This window comes from Anabrus simplex, chromosome 2 (genome assembly GCF_040414725.1).
Source record: "Anabrus simplex isolate iqAnaSimp1 chromosome 2, ASM4041472v1, whole genome shotgun sequence".
In the NCBI taxonomy this organism is placed as follows: Eukaryota; Metazoa; Arthropoda; class Insecta; order Orthoptera; family Tettigoniidae; genus Anabrus; species Anabrus simplex.
Window position 1 is genome coordinate 222,326,877 of NC_090266.1, and position 13,480 is coordinate 222,340,356.

The window sequence follows — 13,480 nt, forward strand, 5'->3', positions numbered from 1 at the left end:
TAACAGTTCAGATATGGTCACTCCTGTGCCAAAACCGCGAATGTGACATTGATCTTCCTAGCCATTATTTCCCTTAAGACTGGTCACGCCTCCCAGCCACATACTGATATGCTGTCCATCAAAACAATTTTCGTTGACTTCCTTCAGCACTATTTTCGTTGGGTTCATTATCCTATGCCAACTTGTAAAGGAAAATGAACCTTAAATGCATTATACTGTACGAGTGCGTAAATTTGTCATGCAAACATAAATTCCTACGTAGGAAAGGTTCAATTGATGATGATGATGCTTGTTGTTTAAAGGGGCCTAACATCTAGGTCACCGGTCCCAAGGTTCAATTTTCTCTACGGGAAACTATAGGTAAATTAACGCTTGGAACGTTGTTCTGGTGGATTACATATGCATATGTGGCCGGAAGGCTTGAGGTGCTGCCTGGTCGAGGCGGTAAAGGCGTGCTCGGCTCGCCCGGGAGGACGTGGGTTCGAATTCCCGTCAGGAAGTCGTAAAATTTAAGAAACGAGATTTACACTTCCGTAGATGCACATGGCCCTGAGGTTCACTCAGCCTACACCAAAAGTAGTACCAGATTAATTTCTGGGGGACCGGGCGAGTTGGCCGTGCTCGTAGAGGCGCGCGGCTGTGAGCTTGCATCCGGGAGATAGTAGGTTCGAATCCCACTATCGGCAGCCCTGAAAATGGTTTTCCGTGGTTTCCCATTTTCACACCAGGCAAATGCTGGGGCTGTAACTTCATTAAGGCCACGGCCGCTTCCTTCCAACTCCTAGGCCTATCCCATCGTCGTCATAAGACCTATCTGTGTCGGTGAGACGTAAAGCCCCTAGCAAAGAAAAAAAAGAAAAAAAAGAAAAACAATTCTGGGGGCAAAGGCGGCCGGGCGTAGAGCTAACCACTCTACCCCATCAAGTGCAGAGGTTACGGATCGTGGAAGCCTTTGCCTTCCACTCCTCCCCTTCATGGTGTGTACGGAGATGACTGCATTTTTTTGGCTGGAAGGCGTGACCAGTCTAGGAAAATAATGGACGGGGAGAGATTTGGGAGATGCGAGGATTTGCTGTAACAACGGCAATATGGACTTCTGAAGTACCATAAATGAGAACTGTAGTTATAGAACAGATTGTCACGGGTAAATATGCTTGGTTCGTCCACAGTATGTCCTGGACGACGGTCCTTTATTTTTGAACCACGACAGGGACTTATGGTAGGCAACAAGTCGGGAATTCCTGTAACTACACGGATACTGTCCTCTTTATGGATCACATGCATTGTTCGATGGACAACAACAACCTGTTTCTCAACCTCACTTACTCTCAGCTGGGGATTATCTGACGGTAGTTGGACTATTACCTCATCAAGGCATAAGGTTTACCTAAATTTCGGTCAGCTTCCATCCACCAACGGCTCTGGTGCAACGTGGCCCATCTCTCTTCTCCATAGAACTCCCTGCTTTCGATATTCATTGGCCAATGTCTGTGTGCTTATCCCATGTTTGTAACAATCTAGCCTTCACTGTCCTACAGTTTGCTTGCAATGTTGTTCTGATTGTGGTTTTTCTATAAGGTGCTTCACGTCGCACAGGTGTTATGACGACGATTGGGCTTGGTTTAGGAGGAAAGCGGCCTTGGCCTTAATTAAGGTACAGCCCCAGCATTTTCTTGGTGTGAAAATAGGAAACCACGAAAAATAATCTTCAGGGCAGCTGACAGTGGGGATCGAACCCACTATCTCCCGAATGCAAGCTCACAGTTGCGGACCACTAACCGCACGGCCAACTCACTCGGTATTGTCGTTGTTGTTTGGGTTATCATTCTAGGGTGGGTCTGGTGCATCGCCTCCTCATGTGGAGGGAAGTATTAATTATTGGGGGTTTCTATTGCACCCATTGAACATGGTGATTTGTAGCGAGATATGTTGTACATAAATGAAGATGTGTACAAACGTCAAGATATGGCCAAAATCCGCGGCCTGGCCTAGAATCAAATTCAGAACCCTCTGAACCGAAAGCCACTGCGATGACCATTCGGCCATGTAACTGGGAAACGTGAGTAATACAAATAAAGGAGTCAAATTAATCAGTTCTTTCGCACATGATTTGAAAATGTAATCAAATTTCGTTCATAACAAGACGATTCAGTTCATGTCTAAAAGAGTTTCGACGTTACTCAGTCTGTTTTTGAAACTGCCCACAAGAGTTGCTTTTCTGTCTGACAAACGTCTGTACCAAGGGTTTTGTTAATTTTGTTAATCTGCTGTACCGCTGGCATATTTCCGCATTATTAAGTTAGAAAATTCGACAATACTTAATATATTTACGTTGATTGTACTAGATTAGAAGATATTCATCCAGTATCATGTATTAGTGTTTACTGACAGTGGGCCGAAGAAAAAAATACGTAACTTCATCAGTATCAAAATATCCAGTGCTACAACTTGGTGAAACAGATAGCCAGGCCTAGTTCCACGCATATTCTTAAATCGCAGACATTTCGGGTTGACAAAGTACGGTAGCCAATAAATTTGATAGATTCGTAACCAAACGGTATGCTGGATGAGCATGGACTGAAAACATTAAATATTGGACCAGTTAGAACATCTCAGAAAATAATCTGACCGGACAATGGAAGACTGAAACTCGTTTGAGGACATAAATCAGTATTGGGAATTGGTAATGCGTACAGAGAAGCAATAAATTTAAATTTAGTTGCTGTGCAAAGAGATGAAGTTGAGTGATACCAGAACACCTGCGGGAGTCAGTCACAACAAAAAGGACATTAAAAGCCACATGACTGAACACAGAGGGACTCGTTGATCGTATGAGACAGAGATTATTGTGGTCTTGTGTCCCACTAACTTCAGAGATGAATAGAGACATGACCATTTTAATTCCATATTTAATCTCATAACATCTAAGGATGTATTTCAGTTGTCAAAGCACGTTCTGTATTTTGTATAGACGGTTTCACCTGATGTAGATTCCTATTCTCCGCTATCAGTAATGAATTGAGTGATTTAGAGTTATTTTATACTGTTGTATTATATTCTGTGTTACCACTCATGCGTGGAGATACTCTACTTCTCTATACGAAATCTTGCAGTTAACTTTTAACTCGCATGTTGTCAGCATTTTCTGTGAATGGCAGAGATTTGAACTATACTCAGTGTTCAAATTACCGTACCGTGAAGTCTTTACTGGTACATTTCAGGGTGTAATTGATTAATAAGTAATGTTCATTTAGGATTCTTAGGCTATCAGGTTAGTAAAATAGAGGCATGCACGAATAATATATTTAGTAAAGAAGGATTCATGAAGTATACACTAAGATAAACGAATCGCCATTATTTCTGTGTACATTGAGGCACTCTTATATTTGGGAATGTTTGGTAATTGTTATAAGTTGGCAGTTAATGGTGGCTTTTAGTCAGGTCTGCTATATTTGTTATTTAGAGACAAAGTTTACATAAATTCATATACAGATTCAGTGACCTGTAAGGTTAATAGTAGGGCTGTTAATTTCATCTCCAATCACTCGTGATAGATATTAACTTTGGAGTTTCCTCGTATTCCTTCTACTTAACCTTAACAATCACAGAAAGGTTATTGGTATTAACGTGAAATGTCTCGTGTACCTCACTTCTCCATAGAGTTCGAAATAGTGTCACGTAATTGATGACTGGCATTAACACTGAATATTGCCTACGGTGGCCGTGGTACAAATCGTTATGAATGCAGGTACGATTTCTGAAATGAAAAGCCACGTCCTAGTGGTTTCGATTCCATCTGAAATATAAAGATGATCACATTATCAACAGTCACGTAATACTACACACTTGCTTGAATTATAGGCAAGAATAGAAACATTCATCTGGAGCTCTTCATACACTCACATATCGTCGGCTTACTTCTAAAAGCCCTTAAGTCTGTTTCTTAAAATGTTACTGGAGAAATAAAAAAATATTCCAACTAACTAAACCCATGGCTCTACAGCCCTTGAAGGGCCTTGGCCTACAAAGCGACCGCTGCTCAGAGCGAAGGCCTGCAGATAACGAGGTGTCCTGTGGTCAGCACTACGTACCTATCCTCTCGGTCGTTATTCTTGACTTTCTTGACCGGGGCCGCTATCTCACCGTCAGATAGTTCCTCAACACTAATCACGTAGGCTGAATAGATCTCGAGCCAGCCCTCAGATCCAAGTAAAAATCCCTAACCTGGCCGGGTAGTCAACCCGGGGCCACCTGGTAAGAGGCAAGCACGCTGCCCCTATACCACGGGGACAGCAAAAATATTATACCCAACAAAAATATATTATTCTGTGCGAAACGTAAGTGTATTGCGTCATTGGGCCTCAAAAAAGTGCTACGTGACAATTTTGACGGGAGATACACTGACCCGCAGGTGATGTGTCACTTAGAACAAAAATTATTTGATAAAGTTCAGGCAATACTGAAACTTAGATGACAATACGTTTCTGGTCAGAGTTCTAAGCTGAAATATTAACGCATAGCGATGGCCTAGAATGAAAACCTCGTATCTCACAAAGTTCTTCCTATCCATTACTTACCTTAAGACCGGCTACGCCTCCCAGCCACGCATGAATACGCAGTCCCTCAGAACAATGTTCGTTGTGTTCTTTATTCCTATGCCGTGGTGTGAAGGAAAATGAAACTTACCGTACCGTACTATAGGAAACTATGTCTGCGCGACGTATTTACTGACTCCTACAATATAATTTTATAAGGTTCATTTTCCTTTACGCATCAGCAGAGGAAAATAAACCCAATGAACATTGTTCTGATGGACTGCATATTCATGTGTTGCTGGGAGGCGTGACGAGTCTTAAGGGAAATAATGGATAGGAAGAACTTTTTGAGATACGAGGTATTCAATCTAGGCCATCGATAGCGGCTTTTCTAGGCGCAACAATTTGTTTATTGAAAATAATGTACATTATTTAAATAGAACATTGCAACTATTTAGGTTGATTTTAAGGAATTTACCACATTTTACAGTTTGACTTTGTGAACGGTAGTAAGACTTACGTCATGCTATTTATTGTATTTCGTTTGCGTTCTACAGCTAAATCCAATGTTATTTAGTAATGACTTTCAAGAATGAATTAAAAGTAAATATGAAACCTACAGTTTTCACACAGATAACCCGGGAACCATCTAACGGAAGCTTGAACAAAAATAAATCTTATATATATACACTACAACTGATAAATATGTAATGAAAACATGCATTGCTACGGTATGGTTCAGTAAGGTTCATTTTCATTTGCACACGCGCATAAGAAAGTGAACTCAACGAAAATTGTTCCGATGGACTGCATATCAATATGTGGCTGGGAGGCGTGACCAGTATTAAGGAAAATAATGGCTAGGAAGACCATTGGCACAGCAGTGACGCTATTTGAGAGGCTTACTTAACTGGAGCTTCTTCTAATAGTTTCCTTTTTGCAACAAAAACCAACAACCCAATGATATGGATTCACAAAACGACAGATTACTAATCTCCAGTCGTTGGATAGTATCGCGGTTTAAGGAAGAATATCACGTATCTGACAATGTCCTTCTTATTCATTATTTCCCTTAAGACCGGTCAAACCTCCCAGGCACGTATGGTTATGAAGACCATCAGAACAATATTCGTTGTATTTGTTTTCCTATGCTAATGTGTAAGGAAAAACGAATTTTAGCGTACCGTACTGTAGAATTGTATGTTTGCATGATGCATTTATGCACTCCTACAGTATAACATACTTAAGGTTCATTTTCCTTTACACACAAGCATATCCTGGACTGCATACCCATACCTGGCAGGGAGGCGTGACCAGTCTAAGAGAAGATAATGGATAGGCAAAGCATTGTCAGATTCTTCATATCGATGACTTTCTTTTAAAACCTCGTATGTCCGAATTTCCTTCCTAGTCATTATATTCCTTAAGACTGGTCACGCCTCCTAGCCACGTATTTATTCCATCAGAATAATTTTCGTTGTGTTCATTTTCCTATGCTAAAGTGTAAAGGAAAATAGACCTTACCTTACCGTATAGTAGGGATGTTGTTTTCAAGGCTAAGTTACTCACTCCTACAGTACAATGTGTTTAAGGTTCATTTTCCCTTACACAACGGCATTGAAAAATGAACGCAACGAAAATTGTTCTGATGGACTGCATGTAAATATATGGCTGAGGGGCGTGACCGTTCTTAAGGAATATAATGGGTAGAAAGAGCATTGAGACATACGAGGTTTTAATAGAAAGCCATCGATATTGTTTCTTAACCCACGATATACCAAGTCCCCTTTCAGGACATTTTTTTCTTGAGACACACATTGTACTTCTTTGACTGATAGGGAATTCTTCACCGAAATTCGCTCACAATTTGTTGCGAATTCTTGGATTAATATTTTACTGCCCTCAACCACGTCATTCACCTCGTAACTACAGGCTCAGGGGACAGAAGATTGTGCATACACAATTCTTGAAGGGGACTTAAGGAAAACGGTCTTAATAGATGACATTAACCTATTCACTGTTGGAAACAATTTTCTTACTTCCTTCGCAACTCCAAGGAGGCCATGGAAAAGACAAGTTTTTCAGATTGGGGTAAAATGGCTTCAGAAGTTGAGATGCTGCAATCATATTTTCCGCGGCTTCTGTTAACATTAACAGCACTTGTTGATCTTCATCCCTATTTGGATATAATATTTTACATTCTGAATTAAAAAAGTAGTGCAACAACATCGACTTACCTTTATTTAACTCCAAAATTCCAACTTCGATGACTGTGTTCCTCACTCGTACAGTATTGGTCTCAATCCTGTCTTCACTCAGACTGTTCCCTGCTCTCCGGCTCTATTCACCCGGCTACGTCACCATACTTGTAGACTTTTCTACTGTACATTTCTCGTGCGTTGTCTCCGAGTGCTTCGTCTAATTGGGGTATGAATACCCCTCCGTTAGATGTACTTACCAGAGGACGAGTTTGGCAGTCACAGCAAGCAGACGTACGTGCTTCCCGCTGAGTCACTCTCCTCGCCAGGCGATCAGTACTTTCTAAGTACTAAAACAGATCAGATGTAAGGCTTTTCAGGCGTTTGCTCTATTAACCAGCGTTTCGTCTTAGGTCTGACACTAGACTCATCAGAGTGGGATGTGTCAGACTCTACTCACTGACGCTGGGGTGTATGCAGGTGAAATTATCAGGAGCCCCTTATAAGGGGCACAGTCTGATAACTGCATACGGGAGATAAATCTCCACAATGGAATTATTGCCCGCCTAGCTATTCCGAATGGAAAATTCTAAGTTCCCATGGAGGGAATTAGATATTTTTCACCCATAGAGCATAGAAACATATCTAATTCCCTCTATGGGAACTAAGAATTTTCCATTCCAAGTACTAGTCAGGCAGCTGTACTTGTTGGTACACTTTCGAAAGACCTTTGTCTGATCTCTAGCACTTCTCAGTGCTGGCTTTCTCTTTCAGGAGTTTTATTACAGGAGGACCAGGATGACTACGGCGGACAACGGCCTGGTCAGCCAGATGGAGAAGGAATGTGCAATGGAGTGCGGGCGCCTATTCCGAAACCTCTTCATGGGAACCACACCAGCAACGGAAGGCGGCACGGGACCGGAGACACCACCACCAGTGCCGGAGCAGGAGCAGGAGGCGCCGGAGATCGAGGTGGAGACGGAGCCATACAGGGAATGGTGTGACCCCACTAACGGCTTTTTCTTCTCCGAGGGCTGCACTGAGGCGGAGTACGAGGCGCCGCTCATCTACTACAGGCCGGGGCGCCCTGTACCTTCTGAACGGGACCTAGTCATGGACCGAATGCGGCGTCCTCTTCACGGAGGCAAGAGGATCTCGACGACCATGTCCGTGGAGAGCTTCCTACCAGGAGGTCTCATCATCAGGCATCACGACCAGGAGCAGATGCGCGACGTGGAGAAAGAGCTCCTTACTCTGCTTCAGGTCATCCGACTACCAGGGAGGAATGGCGTGCCCTCAGGAGGAGGGCCGAGACGGAGACCAGCTCTGCTGCCACCCAGACGGCCAGGAAGGACCGATGGACGAGGAATAAGGCGGTTAATAGCGACTTAGTCCTCCCGTCCACGCAGGAGACCAGCGACGCCACCATGGTGGTGGAGCATGCCGCCCCCTGGCGCCGTGATTCTGTGACCCAGGCCGAGCGGCTCGCCACTGCGAAGTGCACGCAGACCGCTCCTCCATGGACCAACTCTGTGAAGTGGATGCAGACCAAGGTCTACCTGGAAGGGCCTACAACCCGGGCGCAATCCAGGAAAGCGCCCCAGACGGCGGACGGCAGCACAGCAGTGGAGGAGGACGCCCGCTGGCGTTCGGAGGCTGCTATCCACGCCCGGCCTGCCAGCGTGTCTGTCGAGGTGCAGACATCGATGTGCGCCCCACAGGGCAGGGAACGCAGTCGGGTACCATCACCGATCGACGACGCCGCGGCCGCCAGCCATGAAGAGGTTGACGCCGGAGCTGCAGCGGAACCACCCGCTACCCCAGGGTCACCAGGCCGGGAGGAGGGCCACATGGAAAAGGCCCCTTCCCCAGCCGAGAAGAGACCACCCCAGCCAGGAAGCATGCACCGCCCCCGCACCAGGAAGAAGAAGAAGAATTCGCCGCTGGCTCACCAGGAGAGGGCCACCCAGCCGCAACCCAGAACTGTTCCCAGTACAGCAGTCGACCGAGGAGCCAATCAGGAGAGGACCTCAGCGGGTAGCGGCAATCAGGTGAGATTGAAACGTCCACCTCAGCAGCTCTTGCAGTGTTTCCGCTGTTTCAGGTGGGGCCACCGACAGAAGAGTTGTGGGCTCTTAGTGAGGTGCAACCGTTGTGGGGGTGATCACCACTACACGGCCTGCGCAGCACTTAAAGGGGCGCCGGTGTGCGCCAACTGCGCGGGGGTTCTCCTGGCCTCTCATCGCAGTTGAACTGTTTACCGGGCCATGGTGTGGGCAGAGAGGAAGGAGGCCCGGCGTCATGGCCCACCCCTATCCAGGAGGCCCCCGCCCCGCGAGCTTGGCCTCATTCCCCGAGATCGGAGACTTAGCACTAGGGACGCCAAGGAGGTGGCGCTGTGCTGCGGGCCCTAGTGGTACTTGACGCATGGCTCCGCAACCGACAAGGCTCGCGCTAATTACGGCAGTGCCCAGACGGCCTGATCCCCCGACAACTGGAATGGTGATTATGGCTAATGAATGGTGCATGATACCTCTTCTCAACTAATACAACCTCTGGACTTTTGCAGCTCACATCCTTGCGTGTGCTATCAAAGTTTGTCAGGTTTTACATGTAGGCACTTTCTCTTTTCTGCCTATGTAGTTTTCCCCTGACCCTCAATACCACGCCTTAACACCACCTTACAAACACAAACGTTGCCTGGTAACGCGTCTAACGTGCAAACAGGCATTTACTCCTGTAGTACCTTTCCCATTCTTCCCTGCTACTTCTTTTCTTCTTAGAAATTAATAGCATGTCGGAGGCAATGTAGATTGTAGCGATTGCCAAGCGGGGGGAGCGGGTTTCGGGGGCTCCCCGGAAGAAAAAAAGCACTCACCAGACCGTGTTGATACGTACATCGGTGGTGGCTGGAGAGCGGGACTAACTGGTATTCCCTACCTTACAGGATCTTCACTGGAGCACCTGTAACATCTTTTTATCCGTGTGGTGTGGTAAGGCTATGCTAAGATTGATTTACGTTCAGACCAGCTCTGGGCTTGAAACTTCGTTTCTTTGAATTGCTTTCATTGCGCACCCTGAAGCGGTGAGGCGGGCCACCCAGAGGGCAGAAACTACCTCTCCTAGCCCGCACCTGTACATCTGAAGAGTCGCTTGGATCTTGTGAGTGTTGGGCACTTAAATACTTATTCACGTTTCACTTTCGTACTATGAGCGATGGATTTGGACGAAGCATATTATGTTCATCCAGATATTATGCAGTTTATGAATATATTGTCTTATTATGAACTTCTTACATTGTTATTTTTGTTTCAGCAATCCAAATGTACTAACAGATCTAGGAGCACAATGCTGCACAGCACAACACCAAAACCTTCAGAAACAACTTCTGAAAAGTACGAAAATAATAGAACGCACACAAATACTATGCAATTTTCTAATGTGCTCAAGAATTTTTTTGTAACTTCTCTATTTTTCCTACCTACGTGCAAATTAATTTTTTTAAATTTTTTTCGAATGTTGAACAGAGTTTCTGATATAATATTCTTTCAAGCAGTTTGCAACTTTGCTTCCAAGTGTATTCATTAGCTGATTCTGTAAGGTATTTTCAGATTTTCACCCTTCCTCGCATATTTCTTAATACATGTTTCGCTTTGTACGTCTAACCTTATTTATTTGTTGCAAGTAACCTGTTTTATTATATTGTACCATCCACGAATCCCTCTCCTTGTCATTAATCAGCCTGTTCATATAGAAATTCAACACCAGCGCGCTCTTGCATCAAGGGAAAAATGTATAATTTAACATCTCACTTACAATTTCTACTCAACTAGTAAACTACAGCGTGGTTATATGAATTAGTTCTATTATTATTATTCCAGTCTAGAGAGACAAGAATAACGGCCGTGAGGATTCGTCGTGCTGACCACACGACACCTCATAACCTGCAGGCCTTCCGGCTGAGCAGCGGTCGCTTGGTAGGATTGGTAGGCTTGGTAGGCCATGGTCCTTAGGGCTGTTGTGCCATGGGGTTTGGATTTTGGTATTATTATTATTAAGGAAATTTCGTGGATCACAGAGGCATAAGAAGGGTGAGGGTTGAATGGGTGGACAAGAAATTAACACAACAAATTTTGAAATGTTATTTCTTTCCTTTCTTTTTTCTACTTTAAAATTGATAAGCAGAAAATTTTAATGAATAACAGCAAAATTAATGAGCTCGTCGCCTCTAGCAATAACAATGACTTAAAATCCGAATATCAGGTACAAAACTTGAGAGAATTACAAATGCTAATTTACACAGAAAAGCGCTGGATTGCTCTTGGCAGGTACAAAATTTACGAGAGCACGATTTGCTGAAATCCTTTACACTACAGGGGAGTCTGTGCTCAAATTTAATCATAGTCCAGCCTCGTAGAGGCATCATTTTTCTATGGTGCACTTACAATCTATCGGTTGTCTTTAATTAAAGTATTTACACACCGTTGTGCTGGTGTCGGTTTATGTATGGCTTAACAGTTTGTAACACACTGTTTCTAAAGAGATCTAACTCCAGAAAAAAATTACACACATCAATAAATTTACAGGGGCATAATTGCCCGTACTAATTGGCCTTAATGTAAAAGGAAAAGGTTGAACATGACTGGCCAGAAACAAAAAGCTAGGAGGCGAAACTCTTGCCCTCCTTATAGAAATAGATAAAACCCTAAGTGGGCTTATGGCCCAATGATAGAGAGGCTAAGCCTATTCTACACGTAATGTCACTCCCATGCCAAGTTGAATGGGAGTCAAAAGAGGGTAATCACTCTTTGTTCTTTTACATTATATATTTCCCGGCAGGGAATAGAACAGATTCCTCAGACTTGCCAAAAATTCTAGATTTGAACCACCAACTTTAGAAATTTACATGAAATAAAAGAGGTTGGAACCTTCCCCTCAAGCTATCCGCGGGAGTTACCACATGTTTATGAAAATTCTGCCATTACCTTAAGTTCCTGGGCCTTCCAAATGCCGCCCTCACCCTCTGCCTCCCTTAGGACACGCCGCACTCAAATAAAGCAATGAAGACAATACGGCCCTAAAGACTCCAGCTTTTATAGTATTTTGAGGGGAAGTTTCCAGAACTCTCTACTGATAGGCTGGATTCCTGTTCACACCCCCAATTTTGGCTAGCCAAAATATTTGCAGAATGCTAACAGGTTGATACTATTGAAAAAAAGGAACCAGAAAAAGTGTTGACGAATTTGATACATGGACAATACAATACAATACAATACAATGGATTTATTTTCTCTGGCAAGATTAAGGAAATTAGGCCCTCTCTTCCCTCTAACCAGAAAATACAGTATCTACATGTGCAAATTAAAATAAATAGACTTAGGCCTACAATTGAAACATCTTGCAACTACTAAACAATGCAATATTATGATGAAAAGCAAAAAATTAAAAATAGGAAAAATAGGAAAATGATGATGATGATGATTATTATTATTTACACAATTATGGCATGATTACCTAATTTCTATTAACCTTGATAATAACAGTGAGATTATATAAAGTCTATAGTTTGAGGAAGGCTAAATCTACAAAATTTCCATAACATACAAATAACAATATAGGACTTCATCTATTACTTACTAGGTACCGGTGACAAAGTTGCCTACAACTAGCAGGTGAGGCTCCTCGAACAGAGACGGGTAGTGTATTCCACTGTCGTGCCGAAGAAATAACAAATGAGTTTGTGTATCGTATGGTGCGGTGAGGTGGAATAGATAAGAGTGTATCAGATTTTGACCGTGTTCCGAAACTGTGATTGGATGAGAGGTGGTGAAATTTACTGTACAAGTAGGGAGGTGAGCGTAAGGAGAGTATTCGATGAAGAAGGCATAAAGCATGATGATTACGGCGCTGTATGAGTTTTAGCCAACCGAGTTCATCGTAGGCAGGTGTAAAATGGTCATAGTAACGTAGGTCACATATGTAGCGAATACAGGCGTTTTGCGCGCGTTGTAGTTTGTCGTTAAGAGTAGCAGTCAGGTCGTTGTACACGGTGTCACAGTAGTCGAAATGAGGTCATACAAGAGTGCAAATGAGGCGTTCTTTTAATACTCGAGAAAATATGTTGCGGAATCTTCTAAGTGAGTTAAGTGTCGCAAATAATTTCCTGGAGATGCTGGTAACCTGCTGCTTCAAGGAAAGATGTTCGTCAATTAACCTTGATAATAACAGTGAGATTATATAAAGTCTATAGTTTGAGGAAGGCTAAATCTACAAAACCTAATGTTTGCCAACTGTAAAAATAAACTTTCCTTTAAGGCTTAATTATAGTTGACCCCGCCAGAGGGGGCACTTAAACCGATGATAGAGACATCTAACAGATGAAAACCAACGCATCTATTAATACATTAGTTCAAGTCAGATTACATGGATGGCCTTATAGTAGACGCGCAGTTTAACTGACCGGGGAACGTGTACCCCCGGTACAATTATCATCATTATTATTATTATTATTATTATTATTATTATTATTATTATTATTATTATTATTATTGTCAAACAAAACCGCTATTCGTAACAGATATGTCACGCATAATACGCAATACTTTAGGAATTCGATTTTTGAACTTCTTTGAGCACAGACGATGGGCTTTTCTTGATAAATTCTCGCTCATTTTTCCGACAATCAAGTTCACTCTATATCGACCAAGTGAATCTATAGTTTCATCAACTAAATTCCAAGTATCAATA